This window comes from Mirounga angustirostris, unplaced genomic scaffold (assembly GCF_029215605.1).
Source record: "Mirounga angustirostris isolate CCGP_5_RB_7025 unplaced genomic scaffold, mMirAng1.0.hap1 SCAF_4, whole genome shotgun sequence".
In the NCBI taxonomy this organism is placed as follows: Eukaryota; Metazoa; Chordata; class Mammalia; order Carnivora; family Phocidae; genus Mirounga; species Mirounga angustirostris.
Window position 1 is genome coordinate 40,777,400 of NW_026991712.1, and position 6,773 is coordinate 40,784,172.

Sequence of the window (6,773 nt, forward strand, 5' to 3'; positions counted from 1 at the left end):
CATCTCAGCTCATGTTAAATGCCCTCGCTATGTTTGGGATAATTTCAGCCCTGTGCATCCCACCTCTACAATGTAAAACTCAAATCAAATTCCAGCCTTTCTTGCAACAGATGAAGGCATGTGTCTCAGATTCTGCCAATCAGACACAACCCTATAATTTTTTTTCCTCTGCAATATTTTTTCTTTTTTTAATTTTTTTTTCATCATGATAAGTGTACTCTTTAGTTCCCACCCTCTATTCCCCCCACACCCCCATCCCCTCCCCTATGGTAACCAGAAGTTGGTTCTCTATAGTTAAGAGTCTGTTTCTTGGTTTGTCTCTCTCTCTTTTTTCCCTTTGCTCATTTGTTTTGTTTCTTAAGTTCCACATAGGAGTGAGATCATATGGTATTTGTCTTTCTCTGACTCACTTATTTTGTTTAGGATTATACTCTCTAGCTCCATCCACGTCATTGCAAATGGCAAGATTTCATTCTTTTTTATTGCTGAATAATATTCCATTGTATATATTTACCATATCTTCTTTATCCATTCATCTGTGATGGACACTCGGGCTGCTTCCCTAGTTTGGCTATTGTAAATAATGCTGCAATAAACATAGGGGTGCATGTATCCCTTTGAATTAGTTATTTTTTGTATTTTGGGGGTAAATATCCAGTAGTGTGATTACTGGATTGTAGGGTAGTTCTATTTTTAACTTTTTTTTTTTAAAGATTTTATTTATTTATTTGACAGAGAGAGACACAGTGAGAGAGGGAACACGAGCAGAGGGAGTGGGAAAGGGAGAAACAGGCTTCCCACTGAGCAGGGAACCCGATGTGGGGCTCGATCCCAGGACCCTGGGATCATGACCTGAGCCGAAGGCAGACGCTTAACGACTGAGCCACCCAGGCGCCCCTATTTTTAACTTTTTGAGGAAACTTTATACTGTCTTCCACAGTAGCTGCACCAGTTTGCATTCCTACCAACCGTACATGAGGGTTCCTTTCTCTCCACATCCTCGCCAACACTTGTTTCTTGTGTTTTTGATTGTAACCATTCTGACAGGTGTGAGGTGATATCTCGTTGTAGTTTTGTTTTGTTTTTTTTTTTTAAGATTTTATTTATTTATTTGACAGAGAGAGAGACAGAGAGAGAGGGAACACAAGCAGGGGGAGTGGGAGAGGGAGAAGCAGGCATCCTGCTGAGCAGGTAGCCCGATGTGGGGCTCAATCCCAGGACTCTGGGATCATGACCCGAGCCGAAGGCAGACGCTTAACCGACTGAGCCACCCAGGCGCCCCTCTCGTTGTAGTTTTGATTTACATTTCCCTGATGATGAGTGATATTGAGCATCTTTTCATGTGTCTGTTGGCCATCTGGATGTCTTCCTTGGAGAAATGTCTGTTCATGTCCTCTGCCCATTTTTAATTGGATTATTTGTCTTTGGGGTATTGAGTTGTATCGGTTCTTCATATATTTTGGATATTAACCCTTTATCAGAGATGTCATTTGCAAATATCTTCTCCCATTCAGTGGGTTGCCTTTTAGTTTTATTGATTGCTTCCTTTGCCATGCAGAAACTTTTTATTTTGATGTAGTTTCAATAGCTTATTTTTGCTTTTATTTCTCTTGCTTCAAGAGACATATCTAGAAAAATGTTGCTATGGCTGATAGAGAAATGACCACCTGTGCTCACTTCAAGGATTTTTATGGTTGCGGGTCTCACATTCGGCTCTTTAATTCATTTCCAGTTTATTTTTGTGTATGGTAAAAGAAAATGGTCCAGTGTCATTCTTTTGCATATGGCTGTCCAGTTTTCCCAACAGCATCTGTTGAAGAGACTTTTTCCTGTTGTATATTCATTCCTCCTTTTTGAAGATTAATTGACCAAATAATTGTGGGTTTATTTCTGGGTTTTCTGTTCTATTCTATTGATATATGTGTCTATTTTTATGTCAGTACTATACTGTTTTAATTACTACCACTTTGTGATGTAACTTGAAACCAGAAATTGTGATACCTTTTTTTTCTGTATTTTTTTATTATGTTCAGTTAGCCACTGTATAATACATCCTTAGTTTTTGATGTAGTGTTCAACGATTCATTAGTTGCGTATAACACCCAGTGCTCATCACATCACATGCCCTTCTTAATACCCATCACCCAGTTACCCCATCCCCCACCCCCTCCCTTCTGCAACCCTCAGTTTGTTTCCCAGAGTCCAGAGTTTCTCATGGTTTTTCTCCCTCTCTGATTTCTTCCCATTCAATTTCCCCTCCCTTCCCCTGTGGTCCTCTACGCTATTCCTTATATTCCACACATGAGGGAAACCATATGATAATTGTCTCTCTCTGTTTGACTTATTTCACTTAGCATAATATTCTCCAGTTCTATCCATGTCGATGCAAATGGTGGGGATTCATCCTTTCTGATGGCTGATGCTTTTCTTTTTCAACATTGCTTTAGCCATTTGAGGTCTTTTGTAGTTCCATACAAATTTTAGGATTGTTCTAGTTCTGTGAAAAATGCCATTGGTATTTTGGTAGGTATTGCATTAAATGTGTAGATTGCTTTGGATAGTATCAACATTTTAACAAGATTTATTCTTCTAACCCATGTGCATGGAATGTTTTTCCATTTCTTTGTGTCATCTTTAATTTCTTTTATCAGTGTTTTATAGTTTTTAGAGTACAGGTCTTTCACCTCTTTGGTTGAGTTTATTCTTAGGTATTTTGTTGTTTTGGTGCAATTGTAAATGGGATTGTTTTCTTAATTTCACTTTCTGCTGCTTCATTATTAATGTATAAGAATGCAACAGAGGGCGCCTGGGTGGCTCAGTTGGTTAAGCGACTGCCTTCGGCTCAGGTCATGATCCTGGAGTCCCTGGATCGAGTCCCGCATCGGGCTCCCTGCTTAGCAGGGAGTCTGCTTCTCTCTCTGACCCTCCCCCCTCTCATGTGCTCTCTCTCATTCTCTCTCTCTCTCAAATAAATAAATAAAATCTTTAAAAAAAGAATGCAAGATTTCTGCACACTGATTATGTATCCTGTGACTTTACTGAATTCATTTATCAGTTCTAGTAGTTTTTGGTGAAGTCTTTAGGGTTTTCTATATATGGTATCATGTCATTTGTAAATAGAGTTTCACTTCTTCCTTACCAATTTGGATGCCTTTTGTTTTTTTATGTTGTCTAATCGCTGTGACTAGGATTTCCCATACTATATTGAATAAAAGTGGTCAGAGTGGACATCCTTATCTTGTTCCTCACCTTAAGGGAAAAACTTTCACTTTTTCACCACTGAGGATGCTGTTGGCTATGGGTTTTTCATATAAGGCCTTTATTATGTTAAGTATATTTCCTCTAGACCTACTTTGTTGAGGATTTTTATCACGAATGGATGTTGTATTTTGTCAAATGCTTTTTCTGTATCTATTGAAATTATCACGCGGTATTGTTTTGTGAATATTGAACCCCTCTTGCATCCCGGGAATAAATCCCACTTGATTGTGGTGTATGATTTTTTTTGATGTATTGTTGGATTCGTTTGGCTAATACATTGTTGAGGATTTTTGCATGTATATTCATGAGAGATATTGGCCTGTAGTTCTCTTACAATTCTCTTTTTTTGGTGGTGTCTTTATCTGGTTTAAGTATCAGGGTGATACTGGCCTCATAGAATAAATTTGGAAGTTTCCTTCCTTTTGTATGTTAGCAGGCTCTTTGAAGATCCCCAGCTGGGGATCTCCAGTGCCATTTTCTGATCCAGGCAACATGGGTGATACCCAATCCAGCTAACTTTCTATAAAAGTTCCTCAACTCCTGCTTCTTCACATAGCTCACAGAGATGCTTTCTGCTGGGGTCTCCCCTCCTGAGCAGGCAGAAATCTTGGGTGGGGTACTTTCAAGACACTCAAGCCTGGCTACCTTCCAAGGTGACCTGACACCTGGCCATGTAAACATCCCAGCCCTGGCCCCAACAAATTTTAGAAGTGTATGCCACTTCCAATAAACAGTTTAATGGAGCCCTATCGAGTGGCCTGCCTTCTTTCTGAATAAAGAAATTCTTGACTCTCTCAGCAATCTTTAGCCTTTTCTTAGATCTAGGCTAGGCTGGACATGGGTGATGTGCCAAGACCAGAAGTTGCAGGACCAGTTTGGATACTTCTGAGCAAGCTCCTCATGGATGGCCTAGCACCTCTCTTAAAAATACATGTGTGTTGGGGGGCGCCTGGGTGGCTCAGTCATTAAGCGTCTGCCTTCGGCTCAGGTGATGATATCAGGGTCCTGGGATCGAGCCCCGCATCGGGCTTCCTGCTCCTCGGGAAGCCTGCTTCTCCCTCTCCCACTCCCCCTGCTTGTGTTCCCTCTCTCGCTGTGCCTCTCTCTGTCAAATACATAAATAAAATCTTTAAAAAATTTTTTTCTAAAAAAAAAAAAAATACATGTGTGTTGGTAGAGGTGAAAGTCATAGGGGTGGGAGATCACCTATTATTCTCAGCCTCGGGGTTTAACCAATATCCCACAGAGTTGGAAAAGCCTAGCCTATCCCTCTGGACAAAGAAAAAAGTGAGCCAGAGTATAAATTCACAGTAAAGTACAGGTGTCACCTAATCCCAGAGGTACTCACATTTTTTGTTTTTGTAATTTATTTTTTTAAGATTTTATTTATTTATTTGAGAGAGCGAGAGAGAGCATGAGTGGGGGGAGGGGCAGAGGGAGAAGCAGACTCCCCATCCCAGGACCCTGAGATCATGACCTGAGCTGAAGGCAGACGCTTAACTGACTGAGCCACCCAGGGGCCCCAGGACTCCTGTTTTAACAGAGGAGAGGGCAATGATCGACTTGAAAGTATGCATTGCTAATAAAACAAAATGCCCCAAATCAAAGATAAACCTTCACAGGAGGTCTGTTATACACCTGGTGCTGCCTATCTGAGTCCAGCACCAGTATTCTGCAGGGGGAGCTGGGTCCTAAGATTCACCTGAGCTGGCAAAAAGAGCTTGTAATGGCCCATTGGAAGGCAGCTTGAACAGTGCTGGGCTGGCCCGCCGGCTTGGTCCCCATGCCCACCCTGCAGGTAAGTAGCTGCCCACTGTATTTGGAAGAGTGCTGAGGGTGCCCTGGATTCAGTGGGAGAATGTGCTATCAACTTAGTGGGTGTGAATGCGGGCTTCCCACTTACCCATTATGTGACATTGCTGCTTAACCCCTGGACGCCCACTTCTATAAACTGATAAGGCCTGTTTATGATATATTCTTCTGAAGATTAAATGAAATGGTATTTGCAGAGCACCTAGCACCCAGTTGCACCCAATAGGTGTTACCTTCCTTCTTTCCACCTCTAAGATCCCTCATATCAGCATCTCAGCATACCTTTCTTCATGTCTATATATTGGTGAGTGTAGAAACTATATATTGGTGAGCAGTATTTACCATTTAGTCCCTGCATCACACAGATGCAAACCGACCCAGACTAAGGACAGAGACATCGTTACATTCTTCAATGGTCCATCCTGGGTGTGACAAAATTCCTTTGGCATTGTCTTTCAGGTGTGCCTCCTGGTTGGTATTCTGAAGGGACAGGTTTTCAGTTTATAAAGATTACATGGTTTTGCAGTGAGATCATCACCCTTCCACATTCCACACAGACACACACGTGTGCACCCTTTCTGGGAGGCAGTGGGAGGGAGGGGAAGAACCTGCCATCCACCCGCAGAAAGCAAGGTATCATGGAAATCTTTTCAGCTGACTCAGGGGAACCCACTTAAACTCAAATTCAGAGTTGCTTTTCCTTGTCTTTTTAACATGAGGTGCCAGACTAAGGCATTTTGGTTGCATCTTTCCCTTATGTCTCACAGCAACCCTGTGAGTTTGGCAGTTCCTTGTACCTAATTTGCAGAGGGAACTGGGCAAAAAGAAGCGCTAATCTGAGGTTCGGGTGTATGCACAAGAGCTCAACCCAGGTCTACGGGGCTTCTGTTCTCCCGTTGGGTGAGAGCTGCTGCACCTGTAAGTCACCTGAGCCAGTATAAGTTTATACGAACCTTTCAGCTTGGTACACTCTCACCCTCCCTAACATGACTGACAGCTTTGCCTTACCCCCACCCCAAGCACCCCCAAAAAGGCAGGAGGAAAGTCCGCTGCACTTACCTGCTCCCTGTCCTCTGACTCCAGTAGGTGGGTCATCACTTTACCTACCCCACAGCGACCTGGCCACATGGTGAGGCATGGGCTCTGCTGTCCCTGTCCCTGCTCAGGAGATGTAGCCGACACAGCACCCAGGGGACATCTGAAGGTTTGGCCCAGGGCTGCTGTCTGCTCCTTCACTTTATCGTCTGAAGACCTCAGAAAGCAATCTCTACCATGGGGCAGGCGGGAGGGCTCATGCCTTCAGGGAGCCTAGAATAAAGTGCTGACTCATGGACAGGTGTGAGCAGAGTTAGGGAGGGGTTGCTGGAGGGGGCAGCTTTGAGAGCCTGGAGGTGCTAATCCCATCTTTTCCCCTGATCCGCATGTGACCGTGCCCTTCCTCTGCACTGAGGCTTCCTAGGGAACCGTGGAGGGCGGTGACAGATACCACATTAAGTTCCTGAAAGAGATCAAATGCCATTCTTTGAGTTTTTGGTTTAAAGGGAGGCCTGCAAAAAATGAATGGCCCTCCACAGCTCATGTTTGAACTGCACTTAAACTTTTTCAGGGCATTTCATAATGCCCAAGCCAGAAATCTGGTTAATCTATAGTCCTCTGCCTTCATGAACCTTCCGTACCAGCCCAACGAGCCTTTGTTGGTT

The 6,773-nt window shown here is 43.2% G+C and overlaps 1 long non-coding RNA gene across 1 annotated transcript in view; it reads right to left on the reverse strand.

The window, feature by feature from the left end:
• Window positions 1-6,371, reverse strand: part of LOC123858874 (uncharacterized) — a 49,583-nt gene extending 43,212 nt beyond the window's left edge. Inside the window, exon 1 of the long non-coding RNA XR_006794261.3 lies at window positions 6,133-6,371. This is a non-coding gene — a long non-coding RNA (uncharacterized LOC123858874). The remainder of the gene's footprint in view (window positions 1-6,132) is intronic.
• Window positions 6,372-6,773: the final 402 nt, after the last annotated feature.